The sequence below is a fragment of the Nyctibius grandis genome, chromosome 9 (genome assembly GCF_013368605.1).
Source record: "Nyctibius grandis isolate bNycGra1 chromosome 9, bNycGra1.pri, whole genome shotgun sequence".
Taxonomy (NCBI): Eukaryota; Metazoa; Chordata; class Aves; order Nyctibiiformes; family Nyctibiidae; genus Nyctibius; species Nyctibius grandis.
Genome location: NC_090666.1, coordinates 12520650 through 12536231, shown reverse-complemented (window position 1 = coordinate 12536231; position 15582 = coordinate 12520650). Strand labels below are relative to the sequence as shown.

The window sequence follows — 15582 nt, the reverse complement described above, 5'->3', positions numbered from 1 at the left end:
TACTCCAGTCAACTTTCATTCAAGAATATTTATCTAGCTGACAAGATAAATATTGAGCTGACAACAAGGGTTGCTGCACGTGTTTTTCTACTCCTACGTTCAGTAGTCAGAATCCTTATTATTAGAAATAAAAAAGAGCAGCACTGAATAATGATAATTTTAAAACCGCAGAGATTATATGCTTGTACAATTAATAAAATTTAAAACCCAGCTTCATCAAAAAAATTGTAATGGTAAGTTAATGAAACAAGCTAATGAAAATTTTAAATGAAAATCCATCTTTCACTGCAATCTTTAATACAGTTCTTTCAACTCTTTCTTAGTTTTCTTTTATTGGTTTGTGTCATTAATTCTCAATTATTTTTATACAGTCAAAGCTATAAAAATCATGTTGTCCATGTAATACTGGATTTTCCTAAATATATGCATAATCTTTTCAGAACCTACAAAGCCTTGGTTCTTTGTTCAACCTCAAAAAAAGGCTAAACTCCAAGTACTAACTGCCAAGTGCTACCAGTGTTGGATGAATCATGGCTAACAGATATAAAGGAAGTTTGTTTTGTTTCCTAGCACCTAGAAGAAAAAAATCTTGTGAAAGTCTCGAAGCTTTAAGGCCAAACAGTAGAATAAAAGAAATATCATGATGGAAGATGAATGAATGAAATACACAAAGATGTGACTTCATTGCTCTGTGATGGCAGGGTAGGATGAGGTTAATGTAGACATACCTCAGAGTGCTTACTAGATATAGCTGAAAATGGTTTACCAATATTTTTTATGTAAAACAATTTTCAAACTTCTTTATGCCAAGCATTTTCTTTAGCAGATAAGTTCAACTTCAGTTGAAAAAGTGAATGCCATAAGCTAAAAAATAAAAACATGGAAAATTCTGCTGTCATGACTCCATTCATTATGTCCACTTTCCTTTATTTATTGGGTTTCCTAATCATGACACTTCTTTCAGACATCACAGTAGTTCAGCCAAAGGAGTCTATGTCTTATTATTGGAGAAACAATCCTGTAAGGCATATTGGTTTTTAGTGGAGAACAAAGTTATGAGACATCTGAAATAGATATTCCATAAAATGACATCAGAATACTAAGTGTTCAGTCAAAATCATTCTGCTGAAAATAAAAAGCTCACTTCAAGGTTAAGTGATGGCTAGAAAACAAATCTGGAATTTAATTTAATATGCTAGCAGTCATTGTTTTCAGTTAAAAATGACAAAAAGTCAGGGATTATTTTCCCTGATATTTATCAAGGAACTGGGAGATTAGCAAAAGGGTAGTATATAGTACTCCTACTTCTCTTAGAAAACAAATTACAGTTTACTGAAAATAATGAAGGTTTGGGGTTTTTTTCCACTGGTAATTACCTTCAGAAGTAACCTCCAGGCATGATGGCTGCATAACTGGGCACATCTTTGTCTTAATTGTTCAGTTGTTTGAGAGCACTGCATTTTAGATAAAGTCTTGAAATCTCCAATGGTCAATACAATACTAACAGGAAGAAGGAAGTTACTTCATCTGGAAGGCTATTTTACCCATCTTTTCAGGTCCCATCCTCTATTTTCCACTTTTCCCTTGTTGGTTAACTTCAGACATACAGGACTTTCACAATAAAAACAGATCAAGCACATCAAAGGCAAACCTGCATTAATAATGCAGTCACATTTTTATTGTGTTATATAATGCTAGTAAAATTGGTAGTTAGACTTGTGCTATTTAGTTCTCATCTTACTAATTATGGCACTAAATTTGTTTCTAAGCTTTTGCACGAGGAATACTAATGAACAATCTCTTTAATTGAAGCCATTTGCCAAAGGTAAATGAGCACACAACTATAATATTCTGCTCTTCAAACACTCGATACGTTCACTAAATATATTTTAGTCTTCCAATATATTTCTAATGCCAGCTGTTCCTGTTATCATTCATTACATTTCACAGACAACATAAAGGCAGGATATGACATTTACATTCCTTCAAAACAGACCTAGATATTGATTCTCAAAATCTATTTTAAAAACACAGCTAGACTGCTTGCAAGATGATTTTAAAAGGCTACCCCAATAAAAGCACAGTATAAAAATTTAACAGTAAAGTTTTTGTTACCATGAAGACACAGTCAAAGATAATTTGACTAGCTTTTCAGACACATAAGACACAAATTTATTACTAGTTTTCCATGTCACAGTACTTTGTTCTCTGCCTAATTTCACCAAAATAATCAATATTATCTAACTACATATGATCACATAATATGAAACGCCTAGAGCTCTGCTTGTCTACAGGACAGAGAAAAACATTTCACTCTTTCCTAACAGCTTTTCTTACTCAAAGCGATAGCACTCAAGACCCAAATTCAACACTAACACTATTTTACATTTAAAAAAAAGAATATTCTAGAAGAATCATGAATCAGGAAATAAGATATTAATTTCTAAAAAGCTATAAAAATGGAAAATAAATAAGGTTTATGGATTTCATTCACTTTTTCAATAGTTTAACTACTGATAAATGAAGGCACATGAAGAGACTGTGAAAGGCAAAACAACATAACAACCAAAAGTTTCATGTGCAGACTGAGTCATTCTCCATTTTTGTCATTTATCACCCGACACTAGGAAATAGCTGTTATGTATTAAAATTTGTTTTAAAATAGACCCGAAAGCCAGGGCTGTGTCCCTTGACAAATTACCTTAATGTGGCTTTTTGATTCTTTGATTTTGATTCACTTGTAAGATCTTTTAGCAGGAAGTGCAAGTTCATGTCAGAGTTCAAGTACTAAATGTCAACTAACTTTTATGCAGTGTTCAAATTTTCATCATTTGGCTTGTTGTAAAATTTAGTGAGAACACTGGAAACTGGCGAGGATACTTGCTCCCCTGAGCAGCTACCTGCTCTCAACAGGCAAGGGATAAACCAAACCCACAGTTTTAACAATTGACACCATGGGTGAGATTCTTGTCCCCTCACTTTCCAGCCACTTCAAGAAGCTTGCAGAGAGCTGGAGTCCCTGAAAGCCCCAAATTTATTTCCAACCTGCAAAGTGTAGCTCTAGTGAAGGAAGAAACCACGAGATTGTTTCTTTAAGCAGACATTTGCCAGGTGAGGACAGAAACATAAAGCAGGGTGGAGTGTACAGACCACTCGTCCTCAGAGATAGTTATTACTGAAAAAGCCATTTGTCCTCTGTTTCTTTGCCCCCTCTATATTTTGTTCAAGGTCAGTTCAGCAGATGTTCCAACCCAGGGTTGAGATAACCCAAAGACCACTTACTGCTTCCCAATCTACTTCCCTCTGCTATAAATGCTGTGCTGCGCTGCTTCAGATTCTTACCCTCAAAGGTTCTAAAGAATGTGAAGGTCATGTATTTTTTTTTAACTAAATTAAAATTCTTTCATGTTATAACACACAGTTTACCCTCTTATTTACAGGTAGGCACTTTTCAGTTGTAGTCTATACGCTACAAAGTTGCTTTTAAACATGATGAGATATTTGTATGTCTCTGCTGCTACAGAATTATCTCATTTCAACATTATCTATAAAGTGCTATGTAGCTAAGATTGGCTTTAGGAAAAAAAAAAAAAAAAAAGAGCCTTTCTACTGCAAGGCGCATACCAAGGCATGAACTATTCACAATATTACTAAATCTTGGTAAATCTTATGTAGGGCTGCAAAAAGTTGCACTGAAGTATGCGCATCTGATCTTCATGTTTCATTTCAGTGTAATCTTCTATAGGAAAGCTACTGAATTTATGGATTTTAAACTACTCAAGCCAGTTTATGTAACAATAAAAGAAGACAAAACTTACCTCATAGCCTGATCAAGCCTGAAAAATCAAGTCAAATTTGCTCCATAGTCAAATATTCTGGAACTGCTAGAGTACAGGAAAATCCTGTACTCTAGGGTACACAGAAAGTGGCATTTCTCTGTGCATTGTAAACATCTGTTCACTTTTACCCCTGGCTGTACGTAACCCCAGCTGAGAAAAGGAAAGAGGAAACAGGAACCAGACGGGAGAACCTGATTCAGAAGAAGAAATGCATTTCTGAGCCAGCAACACCTGGAGCAGGTGAAAGAGCTTCCCCTCCAATTATCTCACTACAAAACTGGATTAAAGTGAGGAGTTAACAATATGTTGAATACCACTGCTCAAAGATTTACTGGTGATTGTCGTTAAATTTTTTTTTAAGTCAATATAGAACACCAAGATCTTATTGTATTGTATTACATTGAAATTAACACTTCACTTGGAAAGCTTACTCCCAAAGAATAGTTTATTAAAAAAAAATACCAGATGGAAGAGCTGTGAGATATTTGACAAAATTGTACTGCAACAATTAATAAACTGTTTGAAACTCATAGCACTGTGTAAGAATCATGCTTTTATACAAGAGTATATATTGCAAGAACTGTATTTACTGCAACAATAATAATAAGCCCTAACACTAAATTTCCTGTAACTGTAGCCATCTCTAGTTTAGCCAAGCCATCTCCTGTTCGTTAATCTTGTCTCCTGTCCTTGCCAATTTGAATATGCTTATCCACAGGGCTTCCAGTTTGCAGCAGTATTGTTTCAGAGAAAACAGTGCAGCAATAGGTAAGGCTACGCTATGTTATCTGTTTTGAGTGCAGCTAGTGAAGACGCACCTAAGGTAAATTTTAGGTCACTCATTCAGCACAGTGCAGTGTCAGTAGCCTAGAACGCAGTGCTAGTGCAGTATTTATGATTCTGTGATTCTGTGATTTACTTCTTAAGTTGTTTTTCCTGCTTTCACTGAAGTTGTATCTTCACTAAAAGCTGGGTCCAAGCTTTCTGACATCTGCACTGTAAATCCTTTAGTGCAGTGCAGCTCAAAAAAGACCTGAGAACAATCCTATTGTAACTTACCACTTCTTGCCACAGGATGCTTGGAACTTAACTAAGCATTATAGGGCTTTGAGCACAAGAAACGCACCAGCTGCAAATGAACAAACCCTGTTCTTGATGGACAAAGAATGATTCCTAGAAAGGTTTCTACAGGTATACAGGTAAAGTTTGGCAGACTATTTTAGTGGAAGCAGCAGGTAATTGTGGTTCATACTACTGCTGCTACACTGCTAGCTATGTCCAAGCTAGTTGATTTAAAATTAGTTCACAGATGTCTACACAAGGTGTGAGCATAAGATAGACCTGCTGTCAGAACTCAGAATATAACATTCGAAACAGAAACAACATAGGTTTCTAATAACCCGATTACCACATTACCCATATGCAGCAAAGAATCCAGGGGTTTTTCATTCCTGTATACAATACTGTTTAACTTCTTCAGACACCTATCAACTGCTGCCTTACCTTATTGTTTCTGATTGAATAGTTTCATGGTCCCACCTTTATTCACTTATATACGGAAGAAATTGTTAAGTACTGAATCCAATTAGAGTTCTGGCATTGTCTTGAGCTTGCAAAACTGTTCATTGCTCACAATCTCTTACATGCAAATATACAAGAATATCTAAAGTTCCTGGTATAGTTAAGGAAGCGTAATTGTAGCATATACAGCTAGAATTATTAATATACTAATCTTGTTCTATTTAAGTGTAAATGGATTTCCTTGTTTATGCTTTCAGTACAATTTGAATTTCAATTCATAATCTTTAATTTCTAAAATTAAATTTAGCTAAAAAAAACCCCAAACCCAAAATATAGTGCAGGAAATAGAGTTGTACTGCAGTTCTTACCAAATCCATGCTCATTCCACAGCTGATGAGATGTTTTTTGAGCAGTATATATTATTCATAGAAGAGAAAAAAAACTGCTTTCTTGGCTCTGGGGGCCAAGGAACTGCCTTGCTTTAACCTTTGTACAGCACATTTAAGAAATACTTAAAACCTGTCAAAGCAAGTAAAGCTGAGGGAAATAAATAAATAAACAATGCATTCTGTTACTCTCTAATTTTATGTAATCGTTATAGGTTTTGGTTTACCTTTTGCTATATGAAAAACCGGTCTTTCAGTAAAACTGCTGATGTTCAATTCACTCCTATTTTTATGGAGGGTTCAACTTAAACAGCGCTTTAAAATTATCTAGCCGTTTCTCCCAAACATATAAAGTTTTCCTGTATAACAAAAAAGGTGTGCAGTGAGCAGCATTTTACCCTTCCTGGCCAATGAAAACACATTGATTATTTCCGCTTTTCTTGAGATGACAAAACTTCACACTAGATCTGACTTTCAATAGCTTCAAAAAAGCACCAAGTACTGAACAGGCAGAATAAATCACTGCCTTCTTGCACTGGCAACTCAGAAACAGTGCTAAAACAACGGCAGAGTCATTTGGGTAGCTCATGCAAGGCTGCTGCTGGGCATCTCTTTTATAGATATAAACTGCTTGTAGCAAACTCTGCACAAATAATCATTTTTCTAACAAATGCTTGGAGGCATTTATTAGGAGGATAGTCAGTGAATCTCTCAACCTAAGCAACCACTATGGGGTGCTGTATCTTCAAGTACTTTCAATTCAACATTGTTTATGCTAGCTATTTGAATTGATGAATAAAAATTACTTGATTTTTTTTTTAAAAACTTCCAATCATAATTATTGTGATCTTTCACAGAAATTTCTGATTTGGAATTTGGTCATTAGTTAGCTGAAAATTGCTGTTTGCATGTATAGCTTCGTGGTCCTTACAGGCTTTTTTCAGACTTACACGTAGTATTTTTATTTTGCAGAACATGGCCAAATAACAATGTTTACTAGCATATGCAAATCCACTCTCCTACCTATTACATCCTAATATTTGACAAGTCTATTTGCACTCCAAAGCATAAGCACTGATCCTTAGGGTGCAAGAAAATCAATGCTGCTTTAGCTCTTTTGGTCTCCCTTCTGACTTCCAAAGAGGCTAGAGCAGGCTAACGCCTTGAAGCATTTAACCAGCTTGTGATCTGCTTATTTTTTTTAAGTTTATTAATTTTATGGAAAGTTTTACTGAAAATTTACTAATGTTGGGTCAAGGAAACACAAAATTCATTTTGTATTAGACCACAACCAGCACTTAAAAAAAAAACCCCAACAAACCAAAACAAACATAAAAACAAAACAAAAAACCCCAACAAAGCCCCAGCAGTAGGAAGATGGAATTTATGCTGCCTTTTGACTTGCTATTTTAAAACAAAGAGGACTAAAGATAACTTTTAACTGTGTCTCGGCTTTAGAAGACCCATGTTGGTAGACCCTGCTGAGAAAATTCAGAAAATTCCCACATGCCCTGGGAAAGATGATGTCCTACAGACCTCTCCCATCACACTATTGAAGACCCAGGATCTGAATTTTACTTCACCAGGAATAGCTATGACTCTAAACTGAATCTGGTCCTCAGCATTTTTTCACACTCGGGTAATAGCAATTAAATCAGTTTCACACTCACGATGGATGTTTGAATCATCAGAAAAAAATATACTGAAAAGGCAATTCACGAAACAAGGGAGACTTTGTAAAACACTTATCTTCTTGAGTATCCATACACTTACCTCTGAAATACCACATCTCCAATAAGATATTGACAGTCTCTGTTTAATAAAATTAACATAACAGAGAAGCAATTAATTGATAGCCTCTGTCCATAAGTTAAGCTATATAGAAAGGTGTCATTTCCTATGTAACATGAAACACTTGTATTTTCTTCCAGAGAATTTTGAGTGCAGTAACAAGTATTTCATCTTATTTTGTCTGTGAATAGCATTGGCATGAAAGGGCAGAGAATGGGTTCAGAGAGCAGTTGTCAAACCCTATCAATACGTCTGAAAAATAAATGCTACTTCTAACACAGCCATTTTAATACTACTGGATAAAAGTTGATGAAGTAAAGCACTAAGTTCTTTCTTACTGAGGCATGAAATGGTTTCTTGCACAACAACTCTATAAAAGTAGTGGCATTCATTAATTATCCAGCATGGGATTTTCTCAACATTCTGGGCTGGCTCTGTAACTAATATAATATAGCAGGAATTAAATGAGTATGTGATACTGATAGTCTCTTTACTAATTCAACATCTTAATACTAATCTATGAAAAGAATTAATTGTCATGACTTAATACTGACAAAAAAAAAGACCAAAAAAGTAAAACATTTTCAGAAGTTCACACACAGATTGCTTGTCACTGTAGGTTAATTTTCCCCAAATTATCATACTACTTTCACAACTGTTCTGAATACGCTGTAGAAAAACAGGTGGCATCTGAGGTAGCTCCATTCGGAATTTGTTGGCAAAGTCTGACTTTTTGAAGAGCTGACTATTTTATATTTTTAAATAAAACTAGACATGCATTTATCCTAATGTTACATCAGCTTCAACATATTAAAAAAGACATTTCAAATCTTAGATATTTCCTAACTACTCAAGATGGACACTGTAAAATTGGTATAAGGCCCAGAAGTATATTTCCTTCTTTTAGAAGCCTTTTTTCTGAACAGGTTGTTAATTAACGTTTGTACCTGACCAGTATGCTATATTTTCCAGCAACTGATTAGCTGTGCTGCACATAATCCCTAAGACACAGAGAAAATTGTGATAACTTTCAAAAACTATCAGTCATGCTTCATGCAATTTTTTTTTTATTCAATTACTGTGTGATGAATTCAAACCCAACCAAATAAAAATTTGAAAGTTAAAGCAAACTAAACTGCCATATTTAATGCAATGCAAAAGCAGTGTGCATAACGTTACAAAAAAGAGTTAGAAAATTGTTCATGTGTAATAACCTTTTAGATTTTATAACTGACTCATTAAAATTTTGAAATACAGCCTTAATATTATTTTTTTCTTTAATGTCTATTGAAAATTGTTCGCACATTTAAAACAGCTGTGTATTTTTTTTTAGATAATAGCTGCTGTAATACTACAAAAACATAACATAGTATCAAAGCAGTTGTAATTTTGTCTGTTACCTCAGCAACACAACACAGTTGCATTTTGAGAAGACAGACTAGTAAAAGAAGAGAAATATTTTACAGGAAACTTTCATTTGTTGGGGAACAGTTCAAATACATAAGACGGTCTTTGGAGTGATATTAAGGTTTTATTGCCATGAGTTTGAAATTACGCTTTCGACAACTGTCAAAGCCATTAGTTACTGCAAACTTTTCAAATACTTATCCTCAACTATTTTAGTTTCTGCATATTATACATGTGAATAGTTTATTTTTAAATGGAGTAGACTTATATTATTCATTTTATACTTTTCATCCTTGAAATATGAACATTTTATCAACAGAGAATCACAGAATTATTTAGGTTGGAAGGGACTCTGCAGGTCATCCGTCTAACCCCTTGCTCTAGTTACTCAAAGACTTACTCTGTGAAGTCTTGGACATCTCCTACAATGGGAATTCCAGAACTTGTCTGGGCAACCTGTTCCAGAATTTAACCATCTCCATAGTCAAACTTTTTTTCCTAATATCTAATTGGAATTTCTTTTTTCCAACTTGTGTCTCTTGTCCTAGAAGCAAACTTAATAAGAGGGAAAAAGTGTATTTCCATTAAAAAATCATGACTCCTGGAAAGCAAAATATTTCACAGAAACTTTTAACTTACTAGAGCTTTCCAGTGAAGCCTTAACTTTATTTCAGTCATTTTTGGAATTGGATGTTTCAGTTTTCTGTTTTGGCATGATTTCTCAATAAATACACAAAAAAATATATTTATTGTTTTAATGGAGGAGAAACAAATTTGGAAGGATATAGTTTCCTGGAAAAGTCTGGTTTTGTGTTTGTTTCACTTTTCCAATTTGAATGGGGAAAAGAAAAGAAACACATCCAGCTCATACAGCTCTGAGTATGAGGTGCTGTTGATTATGTGATGTGAACATGTCCAGAGTACTTTTCACTTCACATGCTATTTGTTTCTTTTTGTGAACTTTCACTCCCTACAAACACAAAAAAATAGAATGGTACATTTGTCTTTGGGCTCCGAGGAGCTGGCATGAACCTTGACAATATAAGGAATGCCTAGCATGTAGTCAAAAGGAGTTTGTACAAACATGCAACTTCTGTTAGTCTCAGTAAAACCATGTCAGAAAAACATTGTTTTAAAAACTACAGGCCAATTTCTATTTCTATGTGAGATGCTATTTTTCCTTTTCAGTTCCACACCACTGTATTCACTATACCAAAAAAGAACATTGGTAGCTTAAAGGGAACAACGTTCTGGTTAAGATTTACTGAGAGGAAACTAACAGGGGTACAATCCCAGGCCTGTGGCATGCCTGCTCACTGTCTGGTAATGCAGCCATGCAACTCTTCCCCCATTTTCAGGGCATATTTGCATCTTACATTGTAGCAAAGACAACAGTGAATAGCTGAAGGTCTAGAAACATCTTATGTAAGCTGTGATGAATAGTATAGCTGTTGTATTCATTTATTCACAGCCCATTATTAGGCTTCATGTTCAGTTAAAAGAGCATGGAAAGAGAGAGAGACAGAGGAAGATACCTAGCAATCAGGGACCTTGAATCACTGTCAGAGACTGGCAAACTCCTGAGGAAAACAAGGACTAGATACAGATAGGACTTAAACTTCCTAGAGGGGGTGGCATACAGCGTGTTGCAACCCAAAAAGCCACATGGAGCTGCTAATGTCAGGGCAAAATTAAAGGAAAAGACGAGATTTATGAGGACAGGGATTAGAGAAAGGCTGATTTACAAGTGCAATAAAGTTACAATAAAACACAGCTCTGTAGAACCCTTCTGGTGGTGTTGGTATGTTTGCTTGAAGGGAAAATTCAAAGTCATGATATTTTAGCATTAGTTCATGGAATCCTAATGCAGACTGCAGTGCTTAAAATTATGGTTCTCTTTCATTGTAAGACTCTTGCTTGTGAGTTTGCCAAAGCAGAACGAAACTGTGTAAGAGGATCTGTACCATACTGGATTTATCTGGAAGGTTTCAACCAAAACATAAAAATTAATCATTTCTAAAAATAAGAGGAAGGAAGAATACATCATTACAAGGTACAAGGTTTGCTGAGGAGCTCTAGCACACACAATCTCCAGCAAGGGGCTTCAGAAGCTGGAAGACCCTGTGGACTGAGGGAGCACAGAATTAAAATTGTCCCTTCTTTGTTTCTGAGTGCTTGTGTTTACAGTCTTGGTAGTTTTTACTGCAGTAAGAAGTGTAGCCATGATTAAGAATATATATAATGTAGTATACTGTTTACATGTTTTTTTAGTTACTACAGTACTAAGGAACACTGGAGCCACTGTATTTTGGTACAAAGTTACTATAATTTTATACTCCAGGCCTAGCAAAAATTAGGTATGCAAATATAGCATACCACAGAATTATAATTAGCATATCACAGAACCGAAGAGTATTAGATGAAAATATATAAAATAAAATAGGTCAAATTCTGCACTTTCACACTTAATTTTAATGAGTGGCAGACATCTGCTAAAGTTAATTCAACTAGTCTCATTACAAAAATAGCTTATCCCTGTTAAAAAATTCTCAAATTATTTTAAAAATTAAAAATGCAAATATTTTAGGTACAGTCATAATTTCATAGGGGGAATTGATTTCACTCTTCTTGAACTTCTTTACTGCTTTGCATCTCAAAAAATCCAAAAATTGCATGTCAGTAGCATTTTTACCTTTTGCTTCCTGAATCCAGTCATCATAAAATATGCTTTTCCCTCTGAAATACTGTCCAATATTTCTTCTTAAACAGGCAGCAGCTCCTGAATCAAATTGATTTATAACTAACACACACAATCTTCAGTAGTTTATGTCCATGCGAACAACTGAGATTTAAATTAACTATAGTACAATCAAGATCTCAGAAGTGCAGAACTTCAATAAAACAAAGATCCATGAATTTTTACCCTCTGTTAAGATTACTCACCACCCGGGTTGTCAAGTTCAGGCCCCTGGGTCTTAGAAACAATAATTTTAGACAGTCCTTTTCAGAAATATTCCTTGTAGCCAACCAAAATCACCTAGGATTTTTGCTCCTTTTATTCCCATTGAAAAATCTATTTTGGGACATTGCTCTGACAGTTAGACACCTTTTCCAGCCTGCTTCTTTAATGATATCCATGTGCTATATATATTCCTACGCCAGCAGTGGCCTTCAACTTAAGCAGTTGCTCTCCTGTGGTCTTTACCCGTGCAATATATTTATCAGAATCTCAGTCTTTCTGCTAATCCAAACAAAACATTTTCTTAGTCCAGTCTAAGAAATAAGACGATACTCTTCTCTTTGAAATCCCTACCAGGCACCTACTTTCAGTTTGATGCTGGCTTTTTTCGTATAGATGACCAGAATCCTAAATTTCCACTCATACTTCCCAATTCTCTTCAGAATAGTTGCAAGTACTGGATCCTACCACAGCCATAGCAGTCTATTTCCACAGCCATACCAGTTAATAGGTGTCCCACAATCAAACAGTAAACTTAAGGCTGCAACAGAAATTCTTGCTATTCACTTTAACTGCACAACCTTATATTTCAATTGTTGAACTTCATAATATTTCTGTTATTACACTACTGAACTTCATCTGCCTCCTCCTGACCCTGTTCCTTTCATGATCAGGTTCATTTCAGGTTCACCATTTCAGGATGAGGTTCATGATCAGATTGCTCCCAATGAGCAACATTCTCGTCAGAACTGTATATGGGATTGCTCTGGAAGGAGAGAACTTTGGAAAACTCTCTGCCTTTTGTTCCTTTTTCCATTTATTTATGTCATTGTTATTTCCTGAAAAACAGGTAGGGCTTGTCAAACTATTTGAGCAGACTCGCATGCACAGCTGACTGGATCACACATTTCTCTCATAATTACGGAATTATACCTAGTTTATCTTTAAATCCTGATCCTGCTCAGTGGTTTCTTTCCTTCTTCCCTCCCTACATTTCTTTTCATTATTATTTTGGGCCAAATTTCACACTTAAGCTCATATTTTTCATAGTACAAAGGTCCAACTTCAGATTCTTACAGTGAATATTGTAACTTGGAATTTTCAGAGGTGTAAACTATCTTCCTCACTGAGATGCTACTAAAATTAATCTTTGTTTATAGGTAATGATGAAATTATACAACAAAAATAGTTATTAACTTGAAGCCCAGAAAGTAGTCATAAAACTATTTTGAGACAAATACTGTTTCAGTGGGAATTTTGTTTATGCAAAAATTGAAGCTGGTGAGTGAGCTAAACTAACATTGAAAAAAATACTTCATTAAACCTTATGTTTTCCCCTCTTTTTTTTTCAAATCACTTGCAAAAAAAATCACTCTGCTTTATGATGAAAATGCAGCTGAACTTTGCTGCTAATTGTATTGTTGGGCATCTCAATAATTAATTGTAAATAATTCAGAATATATTAACAAATAATTTCTTCCATAACAGATTTACTGAAAAATAAGCATTATGAAAATACTTTTACTTTAAATAACTGAAAGACTCATTTAAAAGATATCAAATGCAAAAAATGAGCATATATTATATTATCGCTTTTTGAAGAGTGTAATTTTCTAATTTGTTTCTCTTGGATATTAGCATATAAATTACTATTTTGCAATTTATGCTCTGTGAGTTGAAGTAAATAAAATAATTAGGAGCAATCTTCAGATTCATGAGCCAAATTAATAACAGCGTTGGGTTTAAACTTAAGTTTACAGGCTAGATTTATTTCTGTTTCATAGCAGTTCTGTCACAGTCTCATATTAAAAACCAGAACTTTGGAAGCAAGCCAAGAATGCTGCTGTTTGTCTTAGTGGGGATTTTAACATTGTCATAGCCAAAAGCATGGCAATTCATGCACACACAGAGTCTTTTTTTCAAAATGATCCAGAAAGCATTAATACTGGGAGATTCAAACACTAAGACAGCATGTTATCTCCAGATAGGGCTTCTGTTGGAAATGACTGAATTATGAAGAACAGAAGAAAGGCAGAGAAATGTGTATGCACATTGCAATCACTATAATTTTACCTGCTGGCAGCTTTGTCTCTCAAGTTTTTCTGGTTTTGATTCTTCTCACACTTTTTTTAAATTGTAAAGAATGAGATATCAAACATATATACAAACACATGTTTACATTTCCAGGACGTATAAACCTGCTGAATGTCATCTAAACAAGGATGAGGCAAATGTTGGGAAGGAGACTTACATGAAATCACAGAAGCTGATGTTTTCAACAAAACTGTTACTGCTGATTATGGTCTAATTTAACAAAACAGAAACAGAATATATTAGTTTAGAATCAGAACATATTAGTTGAGACTACTGAAGGGTAAATCCCAAAGAGAAAGGGCTATGATTCCAAACCTGAAAACATTTATTTTTAATCCTTAACCATGCTCAAAAGAAACATTTTATTTCAGTTCATGGAACCTGCAACAATGAATACACAAAGTGTTGGCAGCATCTTGACTTGCCAAATGAATTCATCAATTATAAAAGAATATGTAGTTCTTTAACACTTACAAACACCAAATTTATCTCCAGAGGAAAACAAATCTGTAAGTTTGCCTAGAATAAATGACAGGCATATACAAATTTTCCTGTTCAATTAGGTATCATCGAACAAAATTAAGAAACTGAACTATAGTTTACCTCTTAAATCACTGTTGCTAAACAAGTTTCATTAATCTTCCAGGCTACTAGTAGTCAGTATGACAATTCAACAAAAACAAAGAGAATTATTTCTGCTATGAAAGAAATGAGTATTATACATGTAAATGACATTTCAAGAGCACTGAAAGGAATTTCAACTAGATGTTGTAAACATCATGCACATGTTTTTTATTTAGTCTGTTTTACTATTTCCTGTTCAGCATTTATTCTTTCAAATCTGTTAAAAATAACATATCTGTTTCCTAATACATAAACATTTTAAATGGGGACCTTTTGAAAAGTTGTATTCTGCTTTTTATTAAAATGGTAAGTTGCCCCCAATTCCCAAATTCAATGGAACAAATTTAAATCAGTAATGAGTATGATAGAGTACATTCTATCAAAGGAAACTAATTTGGATATGTTTTTTCCCAATGCCTTAAAGTGCACACATGCATTTTTATCACAATAATTCTGAACATTAAAAGCAGTAAAGAAATGTTCTAAAAATTACTGCTTTTGCATTCAACAGGTCTGTTCTTATTACGCTTTAAAGTACCATCTGCCTTATTGAGTGACAAATTGGTTGTTTAGGGTTTTTTAACTCCTGTTACCATTGCTAAGTCAAAAATAATTCCCTGGAATAGTGAGCTGGATTACATTCCTTTTCCCCTAGCATCAGAAGTACTATAAACCGATCGCCGGTCACTGTGCCAAATGTTTTCCTTACACCTGTGAATCCTCAGCGTATGAAGTCGATGAAAGAATTTGGTCTGAATATCTTGATTATAACTTACAATACATATGCTGGGATGAGAATAATGAAGCTAAAAAGCAAAGGGATGATCAAAACCCAGAATGAGTTTGCAAAATAACGTGGCATAATACCAGCATGGTCAACTACTCCATAAATTATCTTCTAAAAGTCCATAGATTCTTCAGCACTGATTCCAAAGGTGTGTTTAGTATTAACCATCTAACT

General features: G+C 34.5%; 1 protein-coding gene across 1 annotated transcript in view; it reads right to left on the bottom strand.

Moving 5' to 3' along the window:
• Positions 1–15582, bottom strand: part of CCDC141 (coiled-coil domain containing 141) — a 99236-nt gene that overhangs the window by 78137 nt on the left and 5517 nt on the right.